The sequence below is a fragment of the Aulostomus chinensis genome, chromosome 4 (assembly GCF_037954235.1).
Source record: "Aulostomus chinensis isolate RoL2024-O1b breed Wild chromosome 4, RoL_Achi_v1.0, whole genome shotgun sequence".
NCBI classification, from domain to species: domain Eukaryota; kingdom Metazoa; phylum Chordata; class Actinopteri; order Syngnathiformes; family Aulostomidae; genus Aulostomus; species Aulostomus chinensis.
Genome location: NC_141323.1, coordinates 29,046,920 through 29,063,142, shown reverse-complemented (window position 1 = coordinate 29,063,142; position 16,223 = coordinate 29,046,920). Strand labels below are relative to the sequence as shown.

Here is a 16,223-nt window from a genome sequence, read left to right as displayed (position 1 = left end):
TGGGCCTCCAGACAAACAAACAACAACCAGTCAAGAAAGTCAAACCAACAGAAACCAACTACTGGTTCAAAACCAGTAAAAAACAAAAACAGAGGAAAAGTCTCTGTGTGTAAGAACATGCATGTGTATGTGTGTGTGTTTAGATGCGTGTGTGTCAAAAACTGACAAAATGAGCCAACAGTGGTGGTGTCTGTCAAAGAGGTGGAGCTCTGTCCTTCACCTGCAAGATTTCAGCAGGCAGCTCAGGTCTAGTTTTCTTCACTGTGCCACCATGATAAGTTTCCTCCTGAGAAGTTCTTGTCCAAGGTCATAGCTGGTAAAAGAATTGTCACAGTGATACTGGGACCCTGCAGTCCAGTCGTCATATCCAGGACCACACTGGACATGGCCGTCTTTGTTTGTTTTGTTGTTGTGCAATGTGAGAGAACGTGACAGACCATTTTATACCAAAGACAGGCTGTGTGTGTGTGTGTGTGTGTGTGTGTGTGTGAGTGACCATGTTAAATTCTTTTAAATAAATATGTTTCAACCTACTATTATTTGTATGCTGTATGATTTCTGCAACCCAAGACTAACTAAGGTGTACATACTGCAACCTAAAGTATGGAAATGAGGAGAATGATGAAAAATCCACAAGGTGATCAGAAAATAATAAATGTATTCAGGAAAAAAAAACATCTCTGAACATGTGTGATTGAAATATGTCAGTGGGACTGGCAGAATCTGGCTTTACCACAAAGTGTCTCATCAAGAGATCTGTCACATGCGTCTGCTATGGAGGGTCAATCTGTCCATCCACATTCAGATCAATGATGCAACGACTCTGCTATGATCAAACTACTCAGGATGAAACAGACCAATGTTGACATCAAGTAGCAACTCAGCAGCTGATCAACAGAGTCCTAAGCACCAGTAGAGCCTGTTCATCGTCCCTGGGTGGGCTCGAACCACCAGCCTCTCTGTTAAAAGCCTAGCGCGCTGACCGATTGAGCCACAGAGACTCTGAGTCTCCTGCTTTTCATGAAGAGTTTTCAGGCTAAATTTCAGAGTGTGAGGTCCACACTGCACATTTGAGGGAACATGAAGGACAGATAAGAGTCTGACTGTCATGGTGAAAGCCGTACTCTGGTGCTGGGATGAGGTCATTGAGATGATCTGGGAGCAGTCCTCATGTCAAATGGACAAAATGTGTCAACATGAAATGAAATTGGAAACCTATTTGAAGCCTTATTTTGTGTATGATGGACATTTTTTAAATCTCTAATGACTTGTTTTAACTGAACCTACTGGATCCTGTGGTGCCTGATGAGGAGACAACTTGGGTACGAAGTTGAAGAGGAGGGTTTTTGGAGGGGAGGTGATTTTTTTTCCAGTGTTGTAAATCAAAATAACTACAGCGACATGATAGAATTTTCTCAAAATGTCCTGACTAAGATGGATTCCAAACCAAATCAGCTGTCACAAGGGAAAGTCTCCATGTAAACACACACACACACACACACCAACTGAACTTCCCAGGGACAGCCCTTGAAAGAAAACCTTTGATGCATGGACCTAAAGTAGGAGCAGATGTTGTCTCCTCTGGAACAGGAGTTTAACGTTTTTCGCAGGACTCGAACCTGCGCAGGGAGACCCCAATGGATTTCTAGTCCACCACCTTAACCACTCGGCCACAACAACTACACTCCCATGAACATGAGTAGAGGATTGATATTCAACAATTTATCTTCATTGAAGCACAGTAGATTTTTTTAATCTTCTCATAAACACAAACTATTTGTGTGTGTGTGTGTGTGTGTGTGTGTGTGTGTGTGTGTGTGTGTATGTTGTTTACCAGCAAGCTGAAAACTGTTGTGATATTTGACAATTCTATTGTTTCTGAATGAAAATCATGTGAAGGAGAATCATGGAGACATCCTAAAAATGGCTGAGGTCTGCTGAGCTGCAGCAGGTCTGAGCTGCTTTTGATGCCCAGATGATGAGGAGGCAGTGAATGTTGGGTTTGGTGGAGCTGAAAAAATGCTGCAGGTGTTGAGAGGTCTACTGGAGTGTAGGACTTCCTCTCCAGGTCTCAGCTTCTCCCTGCAGTTCCCACAAACACCACAACAGTCCTGGAACCCCTGCAGATGGTGGAGGACCATGATGACCCCGATGCACCATCAGGGCATCAAAAAGCAGTCCTGATGATCAAAAAGGTCCCTCCACTCATTCAGGGTCAACTCTAGAAGAAGCTTCTGGAACAGATGAGCAAACACACTCAAATAGAAATCATGATTTAAACACAATGTTGATTTTTACATTTTCCTTCAATGTTTTAAAAACCATTAAAGTGGACAGAAGCCCAGATGGTCCAAACCTGTTTCCTGTCTCCTGCCATTGTGGAGAGCCTCTGTTCTGTCCTGCTGCTGTCCAGTTGTCTCTACTGAGCTCCTCTGCTGGTTCCACCTTGAAGAGTGTCTGAGCTAAAACTGAACCTTGGGAAACTTCAACCTTTGATCTCAGAGTTTTGTGTTTGATCTTAGAAATCTGTCTTTGAGCTCACCTGAGACAAAGACACGGAAGCTCTGATGTGGGCCTCTGGACCTTTTTTTCATCAGTAAACCCTCGATTTCAATTAAAAAAATGGTAAAATGAACCTCAAGAAAATCATAGAAATAAACAAAAGGTTGTTGTGTTTTCTGACCATTACTGAGGGGTGTTAGAACACATCTCTGACATGGATTGGTTTGATTTATTATTCATTTTAATACTATTTATTTATTTATTTATTTATTTATTTATTTTTTACCTGTCCTGTTCAGTAGCTGAGGCAAGCAGCATCAGTGTTCCTGGTGCATTGTTGTACTGAAGCAGTTTTATTCTGCATAGGAGGAATATGATAAACTCCTCCTATCGCCATTTATGTTTAATTTTATAAGGAATGGTATTGGTTCACTGATGAAGCTACCGGACTGAGGCTCAGGAGTGGACAGGAAGAGAGAACAGGGACAGGACAGTGAAGACAAGGAGGAAGGGGGAGACAAAAAAAACAACAGCAATAGCAGAAAACAACAACAACAACAACAAAAACACAAAAACAAACAAAGAAAAAAACAAACAAAAAAGCAAATAAACAAACAAAGAAAAAGTAACAACAACAAAAGAAAGGAAAAAAAAAAAACAATGGTTGCAGAATTTCTGGTGCAGGCTTACCATTTGGTTTAATATAATTTTAAGATAAATGTCTGAGTGTGTGTTTATGGGTCAGTTTTGCGCTCCATGCGTGTATGTGTGTATACGCGTGTGTATGTGTCTGTGTGTGTGCTACGGTTTGTCTTGGATGCTGTGCGTAGCTGGCTGTAGCTGATGTGGGGGGCCAGGACATCGCACCCCCAGTCCAGGATGGCAGGTAGGTCAGGACCAGGTCACCAGAGCACCCCGAAACCTCCAGGACACGGGGAGCCCCAGGCCACCCCTCCCCCAGGAAAAAGCCACAGGCCCAACCCATGCCAGGACCCATAGGAAAGCATAGGAGCAGCAACCCCCACCCAGAAGCAACCCACAGAGAGACGGGGCAGAGATGACCCCGGTCCTGCCGGGCACTCCCCCCCCCCCCCACAGCATGAGCAGAGCCCAGGGGCACAGGGCCCCTCCGACCCAAGACCCGACCAGAGCCCCCCAAGGGGTCCGCCAGCGGCGAGGCCGACACTCACCCACACCCCACACCCAGGCGGGGCAGCCACAGCCCACCACAACGACCAGGCCCACCGCCCCCGAACAGAGTTACCCCCCCCCCCAACCCTCGATCCCCATCCCCTCTACTCATCCCCTGTTCTCCCCCTCCCCCCAGAGCAGGAGGGCTTCAGGCTATAGGGCACCACCAGCCAGCCAGCCGGGACCCCCCACTCCCCGGAGAGGCCCAGCCCACCCGCCGGGGTGAGTCAAAGGCACGCACGCCCAGGACCGCCACCCCCGGACAAAACAATCATACTCTCATCTTCCTCATTTTAATATTATTAACTTTTGTAACATCCATGGTGTTATGGGTCAGTTTCGACCCTCATATATTTACTTCAAGAAAAAGGGAAAGAAGTCTTTTTTTCAGCAACAGAACTTTAATACAAACATAAAATGATAAGCAGAACAAGCCAGAACCCAAAATATGGATTTGCAAGGTCAAACAAACAACAACCAGTCAAGCAAATCAAACCAACAGAAACCAACTACTGGTTCACAACAAGGAAAAAACAAAAACAGAGGAAAAGTCTCTGTGTGCAAGAACATGCATGTGTATGTGTGTGTGTTTAGATGCGTGTGTGTCAAAAACTGACACTTTTTTTTGACAACATGAGCCAACAGTGGTGGTGTCTGTCAAAGAGGTGGAGCTCTGTCCTTCACCTGCAAGATTTCAGCAGGCAGCTCAGGTCCAGTTTTCTTCACTGTGCCACCATGATAAGTTTCCTCCTGAGAAGTTCTGCAATGTGAGAGAACGTGACAGACCATTTTATACCAAAGACAGGCTGTGTGTGTGTGTGTGTGTGTGTGTGTGTGTGTGTGTGTAACCATGTTAAATTCTTTTAAATAAATGTGTTTCAACCTGCTATTATTTGTATGCTGTATGATTTCTGAAACCCAAGACTAACTAAGGTGTACATACTGCAACCTAAAGTATGGTAATGAGGAGAATGATGAAAAATCCACAAGGTGATCAGAAAATAATAAATGTATTCAGGAAAACAAAATCATCTCTGAACATGTGTGACTGAAATATGTCAGTGGGACTGGCAGAATCTGGCTTTACCACAAAGTGTCTCATCAAGAGATCTGTCACATGCGTCTGCTGTGGAGGGTCAATCTGTCCGTCCACATTCAGATCATTGATGCAACGACTCTGCTATGATCAAACTACTCAGGATGAAACAGACCAATGTGGACATCAAGTAGCAACTCAGCAGCTGATCAACAGAGTCCTAAGAACCAGTAGAGCCTGTTCATCGTCCCTGGGTGGGCTCGAACCACCAGCCTCTCGGTTAACAGCCGAGCGCGCTGACCGATTGAGACAGCCCCCACAATCTTAACCCCCCCAGACCAAACATCATCTTCCAGCCTCCAACCAGAGGTCCATCAGTTATCATGGGAGCCACATGTGGAGTCTGGATTCTTTTCTAGAATGAGACGACAATGACAGTCCTGCCAAGTGACATCACTGACATGAATGGATGACTTCAGTCACATGACTGAAGTGCTGTGGTTCTTCTGATGAAGGGCGGCATGATGTTTGCTGTCTCAGGCTCCACCAAATGTCCTCTTTAGGACGCCACAATGTGTCCTCTTCAGTGCTCCATCTTCCCTGCATCGGAGACACAAGGGTTTCTCCTGGTGCCGACCCTATCATCCTTCTACCGAATGGTGAGGCGATGGATCCTCAGAGGACGCTGAGATCCTTCTTCTCATCAGTGCCACAGTTTTTCATGGAGGGAACAACAGGAGCTTTTTAGTCATGTTTTGCTTGGTATTTCCTGCTCAGAGCATCAGGATCTGTGACGCCATCTTGTGGTAGTGGATTCATTCATCTGCTATTTCAACACATTCAAGTTCATTATCCCTACATGTCAAAATACATTTGGTGTGGAGTTTTAGTTTCTGGCCTCAATCATAATGTGTGCATTTATTCTTCATGAACATTTCTCAGCTTTGTAAGTTTATGATATTTTGTCTTCCTCTGTTTTCTATTCCATTGTTGTTGATGATTCTATTGCAGGTTTGAGTTCCCTGTTGACTGAAGCAGAAACAGGAACAAAAAGCTGGAGGTGGTCAGAGCTCCAAGTTGGGACGCTGATATTAAAGTAGGAGATGAACACATCCAGGTTAGCCATCACTCTCAGAACCTGCTACTTTACCTCTTCAGAATGTAGCAGCATAGCATAGCTTCATCTCACCAGTTAGTGGCCCACTTTGATGTCTGGGATATGAGGTTAAAGGTTCTTTACAGCTCTGAATGAAGGGTTTATAAAGTGTTTACAATGCCATGAATAACACAAGCATTCAGTAATCCTTGATAAAAGGAGACTCACCATCAAGTTGGACAAGTTGAAGAACAAAAGGACTTCTCCACGATCACATTTATCCTCACTGGTCCATACTTGGGGACCTCTGTACTGAATGGAGAGTTGAGGAAATGGGCTTGTTGTGGCCCTGCGGTCCACAGACCTCCTGTACAGTCACCAAGCGCTGGCAGACACAATCGTAATGGAACCAATTATTTTACAATGACAGTAACAAGTAAGAAATAAGGCATTACAGCTTTGAAGGAACTTGTCCAGCACTGGTTTGTGAGTGGGTGTTGTCCTGTATTGGCAGGAAAAACTCCTTGAAATGTTTTTTCTTCAAAAGAAATGTGTCCTTCTCATGTTGAGCTGTGGACATCAGCTGACTGCTTTTCTTGCCACTGCCTTGCTGGCAGGAAAAGCCTGAGCAGAAATGAAGAGTGAGTTCAAGGCAGTAGATTTCACTCCATAGTTTAGGCCTTCATCCAGCAAGGAACCATAAATGATGATGTCAGCACTCCTCCAGCACTGCGATGCAGCTTAGAGAGGTCGGAGAACCACATGACTTCTCTCACTGGTTATTGATGTTTATCTGTGTCTATATATAATTTATGTCATGTATATATTTGTATATTAATATGTTATTCATGTTACATAAAACATGTTAAACACGGAACGGCGTGGACACAACAAATGAGCTGGTTCAGAGACACGAGGCAAAAAAAGCTGGATGAACTCTTCTTCATTCCAAAAATGACTTCACCCTTGAACACTGACGTCAGGTCATTTTATTGGGTCCTCCATTTTTTATTTATGTGACGTTGCATATTGGGAAATAATTATAAAAAAATATATATTTTGATGAAAACTATATTTGATCAGGAAAACTACATTGGGTCAAATAAATCCATCGTTCGTGGCGGTGTTACTAATTTTAACTTTAGTGCTCTGGTGCTGATTGCCTCATTAAGATCTTCATGAAGAAATAAACTGAGATTTGTAAAAATGTTTTGTTTTACAGAGTTGGCAGTTTGAGCATTGAATCTTTCTTTGTGTTGAGAACAAACCCTCAAAGCCTTCATGTTTCAGTTTGCTTCACAGCTAACAGACAAACACCTCTTAGCCTGGTTCTGGTAGTCCAGGTTTAAACACCAACACAAGGATTTTATGCTGATTTCTTCACATGCAGCTGAAATCTAGACTTCAAGTGTTCATGTGAGGTTACAGCTTCACGCCTATTTAGTTTTCAACAAATATTACGTCACTTTTATGCATTGAGCTTACTAACGAACTTTAGTCTCAGTAGCTGAATCTGTTAGGGGGAAGGCAGTGTGGACCGGCAGGAGCCTCCTACAAAATGCAATGGAGAGAAGAAGAAATCCTGAGGAGTCGCTATGAGATTGAAGTGTGAAAGACGTGGCTCCTTTGGTGGTGATAGGATTTGAGCTATTGACTCTATTTTTAGTTTATTTCAATGTTATTGCAAACATCAGCTGCTCACTTATCAGCTAGCAAGTAAACAACAGTATTGTTCAGTGTGCTAGCTGAAGTAGACCGAGCGGTCAGTTGAGTCTTTATTTCCATGTGTGCTCATGGTAGCAGGGGTTTAGATTTCTAAATGTAACCCTTTTACCACCGGCTCCAATATTAAAACCCACCTTAGGCTTACAGGGAACACTTTAACTCATTTCAAATATCTTGTATGGTAAAAGTCCCATCTGGAATAATTAATATCAATCTAGGGCAATGTATGATTCTCACTCTTAAATATTCAAATGGAGGCTATGGGGAGTACACTTGACCTTTAAACTCTGCTGTAAAGCTTCAGTAACAACACACAAATTCAATGAAACCAACACAAGATTTCAGTTTAGAAAATGTATTAAAAGCTTGCAGAAAAACACATTCAAACCTTGAATAAACAAGACTATAGAAAATAAAAAGAACCCCGGGGTATATTGTTTGTCTTTTTTTCAACTGTCTAATTTTATTTCGAGTGCACTCATGTTTACTTTCGTTGGCCCGCTTTAATTGGAGCTCATGATGGAAACCTTTACCAGATCCCCCCGTGTGTCGGTGAAGTCAACAATACCGGACCGCAGCCGATGAATCCCTCGCTCGTTGTGGCAGCAACCGTCCCGCTCGCAGCAGCCCGCAGCAACAGACCTCCGTGATTCGGCAGCAGCGGCACATCCTCCGACTCCTTCGGCAGCAGTGACGCGTCCTCCATTAACGACTCTCTCCCGAGGCGACTATCCGAAGCTCCTGTCCCGTCCATGCAGCGGCGTCTCCCTTCAGCGTGGACAGCGTTAGCCTAGCTCCCGCTAGCTTCTGTAACTGGACTTGCCTGGTGCTCAAAACACAATCGGTGGCGGAGAATCCGACTCACGCACTCCGATCACGTCGGTCAATTACAGTTCACAGTCCGTTACCGATAAAAACTCCTCTCCGACAACACACAGTCTCCAAACTCCGATAACGTTACGCCATTCACACGATGCTCCTTCCTCGCGCTCGTTTCTCCCGGAAGTGTAAACACTAAAGGTCATGAACTCACGCACGTAACCTAACGTAATAGAATTACTTTAACATTTTTGAAAGACATTCACACCCCATGAAATGATGTTTTTTTTGAAAGTTACTAATTTTAAACAAATTTTATACATTTTCATATCTTCTTCATAACAAATACTAATTTATGTAAATTTTAGCTTAACCATGAACTGGCATTTTATTCTTAACTTATTCCTATGAAAATCATGAAATAAATACCACTGATTTCTCAGAGTATTACATCAACCTAGGATTAAATTAAAGCTGCAGTCAGTGTTGTTTGGGCCTGAGCCTCCTCCCGCCCACCGCAGCCGAGTAGCAGGGGTCGTCCTGAATCCAGTGATGAATTTTATGAAAGCGGTGGGACTTTTACATTTACAGCAATTGCTTGCAGTGTACTACAAGATTTCAACAGTATCACCCTGTTTATAAAAATACAGTACTTTGCTGTTAATTCTAATAGGAATCTGTTAAATTACACCCCATGACTGTTTAACAGAACTATGCTGTAATGCTAAAATACAGTACTTCACTGTAAATAAAACAGTATCATGCAGTATCTTTGCCTGATGGACGCAAGGAGGATCTCCTGATCTGCACGTGAGGCCAGAGCCTTGGTTATCATCCATCTCAATCACAGTCATTTGGTGAGTAGCGATTGCATTTATTGTAGACACTGGCGCAAAGTCTGTAGGCCAGTGGAGGCTAAGTGAAGTTTCCAGTTTGTGTGGCGACACACGAGTGGGGGGTGCACTTATTAAAATATAATAGTGACCAAAGCCGGACAACGCCACCTTGGGAATTTCGCCCAAGGAAATAGTTAACGTACTGACCAAAACGCACTCACAGGTTCATTTACTAATTGGCAGGAGACGTGGTTCCATGACAAAAATATTTTATTGTAAACAGGCCAGCAGATTAAAAAGAGAACAAGAATGAATCTAAACAAGTCTGGAGCTTACCAGTGGGGGTGAGGGATCCCAAGGCAGAAGACACCCTGATCAATTGGGACATCACATTTAAAAACACATGATTAAAGCAAAACAGGGGTGCACAGCACACAAGAGGAAAAGCGACGCCAGGACTGTGAGCTCCCAGTACCTGAAACGAAATGACAAGAATTATAATTTAACACCAAAACTAAAAAAAAAAAAAAAACACAAACCAGAACCAAACTCAAACCACAATTTAAAAATTAATTCGAGAAACAAGATTTAATTATTAAAAACAAATTAGCAAGGAAAAATAATACAACCCAAAATAACCAGAAACGAGTTCATTTCTCCATTGCTAGACCAGGGAGCTAACGGATAGCCGTCCAGCAGCTTGCTACACCCTGAAGCCCAAGCGGAGGAATGGGAAACAATGCAGATCCAAACCTTCAGAGCACCATGAAGTACAGTTCAGTGGCGCCACATGGTGGACATCAGGATCTGGCAGACCCTGGTTAAACAAGGTGAATTACTGCAACAACCTCCAGTTCAACACACAGCGGATTCCAATTCATTAACACAGAAGCAGAGCACTCCAGTGAACACAGTAAACAGTGAACAAACAAACAAGCAAAACATGTGTAGATGGCCAGTAGGTCGCAGAACAGGCTAGTAGCAGAGCAGGCTAATAGAGCAGGAGCCTGTAACAAAGCTGGGTAGTCTGTAGCAAAACAGCAGCCAGAGCAAAGCAGGGTAGTCTGTAGCAAAACAGCAGCCAGAGCAAAGCAGGGTAGTCTGTAGCAAAACAGCAGCCAGAGCAAAGCAGGGTAGTCTGTAGCAAAACAGCAGCCAGAGCAAAGCAGGGTAGTCTGTAGCAAAACAGCAGCCAGAGCAAAGCAGGGTAGTCTGTAGCAAAACAGCAGCCAGAGCAAAGCAGGGTAGTCTGTAGCAAAACAGCAGCCAGAGCAAAGCAGGAGCATCTGGCAAAGCAGGATAGTCTGGCAAGACAGCGCCCGGTAGCAAAGCAGCAGCTAGTTCTTCCTCAGTGTCACGGCTCACCAGCTGTGCCAATCAGGTGTAGATCGCACGCATGCAGAGCAAAGGGTTTCACAGCTAGTATGCTGTGGCAAACAGCCTCTGCACGTCAGATCGGAGGGGGGGTGTTTCCCCACTAGCGGCGATTAAGGGACCGTGTCCCAAAAGCCGGACGCCTACAATTAAACACGTGAATATGAAAAACGTGCATGATCAGCATGCAACACGAGCTACAGGGAGCTACTGCTACATACCAGCACAGACGGTGGCGAGAAGGCAGACGTGAGGCGATCAGAGGCGGAAGCGAGGTGACCAGGAAGTGGGAGGACCGCGGACCCCAAGAGCAAGAGATTGACCAGGTAGATGCTGCCCCTATTTATAGAGCAGCGCCTCACACTGGTTGGCTAATGATGGTACAAGCCAAGTCAGGCATCACCAACCAGTCTCACTGCTAGGATGGGACCTCTCATCCTGCCACATTTGCATTGATAATTACACTCGGTGCACATCATGCTAGCCAGATTTAGCAGCTAGCCAAAATGTTGAAAATGCTTGCAAATTAGTCCAAAAAACACAGAGAGTTGACTTTACTTTTTACATCTCGAGCCTCCACAAATTAATGTGTGCGACATCTGTATTTTGCCTGTGAATTCATGAAGCTTTCTGATAGACTGAACCATTTTACAGTACACACAATATACGTGTCACACAACAGTTAAGTCGGTTCATATTAAGATGAGTGCACACTGACTGTGTTTACATGCAATTACGTTCCTCCATCTTGTGCTAGGCTACTGCTCTGGCATGAGTCTGTCTGATGGCATGATTACAGTGTACTTAAGGCCATAGATCAGAAGCTGTGGTTGTATTTGTTTAAAAAAGAGTGGTTTTAGCATCGTTCAAGTGACTGCTCATTTGTGTTGATTTTTCTTTGTCTCTGATATTGCCTACAGATGCAGGAGCCTATTTTCCAGCTGCCCTGATCCTAGTAAGTACTTGCCTGTCCATCACATTTCACAGTTAATCAGTTATTTTTTCAGACCTCAAACATTGAAATAGACAACTATGTTATCTGGTCAAAGAAGCTGTTTTTTTCTTCTTCTTCTTCTCTTCTCTTTTCTCCCTGTTTTTTTGGATCTCCAACACTATATCTACATGTATATATTTGATGGCTTATAATGTCTCATTCATCTGAGTGAGTTCCAACACTCCTTTTTTAGGCGCTTCATTGGAATAAATCCTGAGAGTGTCTGCATGTTTTCCCTGTGCTGGTTCTCTCCAGGTACTCCAGCTTCCTTCCACAGTCCAAAGACATGCAAATGGAAATGCAACTCTAAATTGACCGTAGGTATGGCTGTGAGTGTGAATGGTTGTCTGTCAATATTTGTTGGCTGCGGTGGACTGCGATGGACCACTGACCTGTCCAAGGTAATGTCCCCTCTGGGATAGGCTCCAGCCCCACCCTGTGACCCTTAACAGGATAAGCGGAAAAATGGATGGATGGATGGATGGATGGACGGATGGATGGATGGATGGATGGATAGATGGGTGGGTGATCACTCACAGGACTGTGAGTCTCTCACTCTGACCGCTTCATGCTATGGGACTTACACTGACGTAATCTGATTAGCTCAGTCAGTCGAGCATGAGACTCTTAGTCTCAGGGTTGTTGGTTCAAGCCCCATGTTGGGTGTTGATCTTAAACACCACTGCTTGTCCTCTCAGTTTTGAAAGCTTTGTTTGTAAATTGTCAGAAAAATCAGTGAATAAACAATACAAACTTAGGCTTTGTCAGAAATTCCATGCTTCCAAACTAACCAATATGAAAAAAACAAAAGGTGAGACTTTTTCGTGCATTCGAAAAATTTGTATGCGCTTCATTGTATCCGCTTTCTATACTTCCATGCATCCCAGCTTATTTCTGTTAAGGGTTGCAGGGGGAGGCTGGAGCCTTTCCCAGTGGCTTTCAGGTGAGAGGCAGGTTTCACCCTGGACAGGTAGCCAGTCCATTGCAGACAGAATACCCACGCAGGCACGGAGAGAACATGCACACACCACACAGAAAGAACCTGTGCTCGAGCCAGGACTTGAACTTGCTTTGAGGCGACACTGTTAACAACGGTACCACCGTGCCACCCATTGACTGTAACACATTGTAAACAATATACACTCTTGTTATCATACAACACGTAGCCCTGTACAAAAATCAAATAAATTACATCGCATAAAAAGCAGAAAGAGATGTGTTAAAAAGTTCAAAAATAAATAGAGTTCATGATCTTTAAAATTGGTTATAATGTGAGCAGGTTAAAAGCATAAATATAATATGTAACATTTAAAAAGTAAAACTATTTACAGTTAAAAAATAAATTCATATAAAGGTCTTTAAGTTCTCTGAGTCTGTAAAAGATCAGTGATCTGAGAATAAGGAGAGGGGAAGAAGCCGTGTTTATATGTAACCTCAATTGTTACCTGTCAATCATTTCATTCCTGTCTTATCTTTGGGTGTATTAAGACCGCAAAAGCCAATGAGAGGAAAGTTACTGTGTAAGGGGTGGGACTAGTGGCGCAGGTTTGTGAAGTGAGTAGTTAGCGCGCATGGGGAGAGAAACAGAGGCAATGATCAGAGGGTTAAGAGGGGAGGCATCATTTGTGTGGAGAGCATTTAAGTTTATTTTGGAGGTCGACGACTGGTGGTCCTGATGTAAACTTCTGTGTGACCTTCGAGAGGTGAATATTTATGCCTGTATTTGCGCTTTATCTAACTGTTATAGTGAAAAGAGACTGGATGTGTACATGGTTAGCGACGTGCTAGCTAGGGATAGCATTCCGTGCTAATGTGCCTGCAAATCGTAGCTTTAGCGTTGTAATATTTTTGGAGCGAAAGTAAAGGTAATGCGAATTCGACACGAGATAATGTTTGATAATTGTGGCTAAATTAAGATAATATGCTTGAAGGAGACGGACATTGGAGAGAGAGAGACGGGTTTCCATCCGATGGCTCTGCTGTTCTGCTGTGCCTTGTCCTGCTGTGTTTTCTTCTTCGTGACTTTCGCTGTCCCGCCATTGCGTGTGAGTGTTTGGATTGTGACTGCCACCGCCATTGCCATTACCATTCAGACTCTCATCCTCCATTCCCGTTCTCCCCCTTCTAATAAAACCCTGGATTTGTGAGGACTAACATACACATGCACTTGCTTTTATTGTGTGCTCAGCTGCGAGTGAAGCGGCCATTACAGTTGTGAAGCCCCGACCGCACACGAGCTTCAATAAACAGGCCTGAAACAGGTAAAAATTTAATTTAAGGTGTTTCATATGAATGTGTGTGTGCCCACAGGTAAAATATTGAGTTTTAGTTGTTGTAAATTAAAGAATACCGTTTTAGAAGGTAACTTAAGGATTCTGAAAGGGATTAAATATGATGTATATTTTTAAAAAACAAAAGGGTTATCTTTTGTAGAGGAAACTTTTTTTCCTTACAATTGAGGTGTAAAGGATGACTTGAGGGTATTTTATGTGAAACTATCTAACTAAAGATTTTTATTTTCAGTGAAACGAAAGTTCAGAACCAAGAAAGACACTGTTTGTTTTGTTTTGAAAATCCTCTTACTCATTGTTAATAATTTTGTTCATTGTATTTTTATAATACTAGAATATATTCAATTTTTATTTCATCCATCTCTGTGAACAAGTACCTGTGAAGGATTAATTTGCAATTCTTTTAACTTCAGCTTGAAGAAAGGGCAGCTTTGAGTCTTTGGGGACCAGCATGAGCGAGCTTCCCTCACACACCTTTTCTTGAAGCGCCCTCTGCAGCTTTGGAATGGAATTTCATGCAGTGGTTAATTTGAAGAAGACAGATGGCAGATGCAGTACTTTTCTCTCGATGACATCAACATTCTTTTCTATTATTGACAGGACACCGATTTGGCGTGTGAAAAGACCCTGAGGCTGTTGCGCATCACTTTTTTTCTGAGGTTGTAAAGTGTGTGAAATGGATATAGAGCCCATGTGTGTGAGAGTCAAGGGCTTACGGCCATACCACTCTGAACACGCCCGATCTCGTCTGATCTCGGATGCTAAGCAGGGTCGGGCCTGGTTAGTTCTTGGATGGAAGACCGCCTGGGAATACCAGGTGCTGGAAGCTTTTTTGTTACTTTGTGAGGAAAGGGCAGCTTTGAGTCTTTGGGGACCAGCATGAGCGAGCTTCCCTCACACACCTTTTCTTGAAGCGCCTTTCTGCAGCTTTGAAATTGAATGTCATGCAGCGTGTAATTTGAAGTAGACAGATGGCAGATGCAGTACTTTTCTCTAGATGACATCAACATTCTTTTCTTTGTATTGACCGGACACCTATTTGGCGTTTGAAAAGACCGTGAGGCTGTTGCACGTCACTTTTTTTCTGAGGTTGTAAAGTGTGTGAAATGGATATAGAGCCCATGTGTGTAAGCGTCAAGGGCTTACGGCCATCCCACTCTGAACACGCCCGATCTCGTCTGATCTTGGAAGCTAAGCAGGGTCGGGCCTGGTTCGTACTTGGATGGAAGACCGCCTGGGAATACCAGGTGCTGTAAGCTTTTTTGTTTCTTTGTGAGGAAAGGGCAGCTTTTAGTCTTTGGGGACCAGCATGAGCGAACTTCCCTCACACACCTTTTCTTGAAGCGCCTTTCTGCAGCTTTGAAATGGAATCTCATGCAGCGTGTAGTTTGAAGAAGACAGATGGCAGATGCAGTACTTTTCTCTCGATGACATCAACATTCTTTTCTTTTATTGACAGGACACCGATTTGGCGTGTGAAAAGACCCTGAGGCTTTTGCGCATCACTTTTTTTCTGAGGTTGTAAATTGTGTGAAATGGATATAGAGCCCATGTGTGTCAGAGTCAAGGGCTTACGGTCATACCACTCTGAACACGCCCGATCTCGTCTGATCTCGGAAGCTAAGCAGGGTCGGGCCTGGTTAGTACTTGGATGGAAGACCGCCTGGGAATACCAGGTGCTGTAAGCTTTTTTATTTCTTTGTGAGGAAAGGGCAGCTTTGAGTCTTTGGGGACCAGCATGAGCGAGCTTCCCTCACACACCTTTTCTTGAAGCGCCCTCCACAGCTTTGGAATGGAATGTCATGCAGTGGTTAATTTGAAGTAGACAGATGGCAGATGCAGTACTTTTCTCTAGATGACATCAACATTCTTCTCTTTTATTGACAGGACACCTATTTGGCGTGTGAAGACCCTGAGGCTTTTGCGCTTCACTTTTTTTCTGAGGTTGTAAAGTGAGTGAAATGGATATAGAGCCCATGTGTGTAAGAGTCAAGGGCTTACGGCCATACCACTCTGAACACGCCCGATCTCGTCTGATCTAGGAAGCTAAGCAGGGTCGGGCCTGGTTAGTACTTGGATGGGAGACCGCCTGGGAATACCAGGTGCTGTAAGCTTTTTTGTTTCATTGTGAGGAAAGGGCAGCTTTGAGTGTTTGGGGACCAGCATGAGCGAACTTCCCTCACACACCTTTTCTTGAAGCGCCCTCCACAGCTTTCGAATGGAATGTCATGCAGTGTGTAATTTGAAGTAGACAGATTGCAGATGCAGTACTTTTCTCTAGATGACATCAACATTCTTTTCTTTGTATTGACAGGACAACTATTTGGTGTGTAAAAAGGCCGTGAGGCTGTTGCACATC

General features: G+C 43.7%; 3 non-coding genes and 1 pseudogene across 3 annotated transcripts; all 4 read left to right on the top strand.

Moving 5' to 3' along the window:
- The first annotated feature begins 14,574 nt into the window (after positions 1 to 14,574).
- LOC147265745 (5S ribosomal RNA) lies at positions 14,575 to 14,693 on the top strand (annotated as a pseudogene).
- Positions 14,694 to 15,004: 311 nt separating this feature from the next.
- On the top strand, positions 15,005 to 15,123 carry LOC147265744 (5S ribosomal RNA). Its single transcript, XR_015115265.1, has one exon. It is a non-coding gene; the product is annotated as a 5S ribosomal RNA (ribosomal RNA).
- Positions 15,124 to 15,433: 310 nt separating this feature from the next.
- LOC147265743 (5S ribosomal RNA) lies at positions 15,434 to 15,552 on the top strand. Its single transcript, XR_015112942.1, has one exon. It is a non-coding gene; the product is annotated as a 5S ribosomal RNA (ribosomal RNA).
- A 307-nt stretch (positions 15,553 to 15,859) lies between these two features.
- Positions 15,860 to 15,978, top strand: LOC147265742 (5S ribosomal RNA). Its single transcript, XR_015113390.1, has one exon. It is a non-coding gene; the product is annotated as a 5S ribosomal RNA (ribosomal RNA).
- The last annotated feature ends 245 nt before the right edge of the window (positions 15,979 to 16,223 follow it).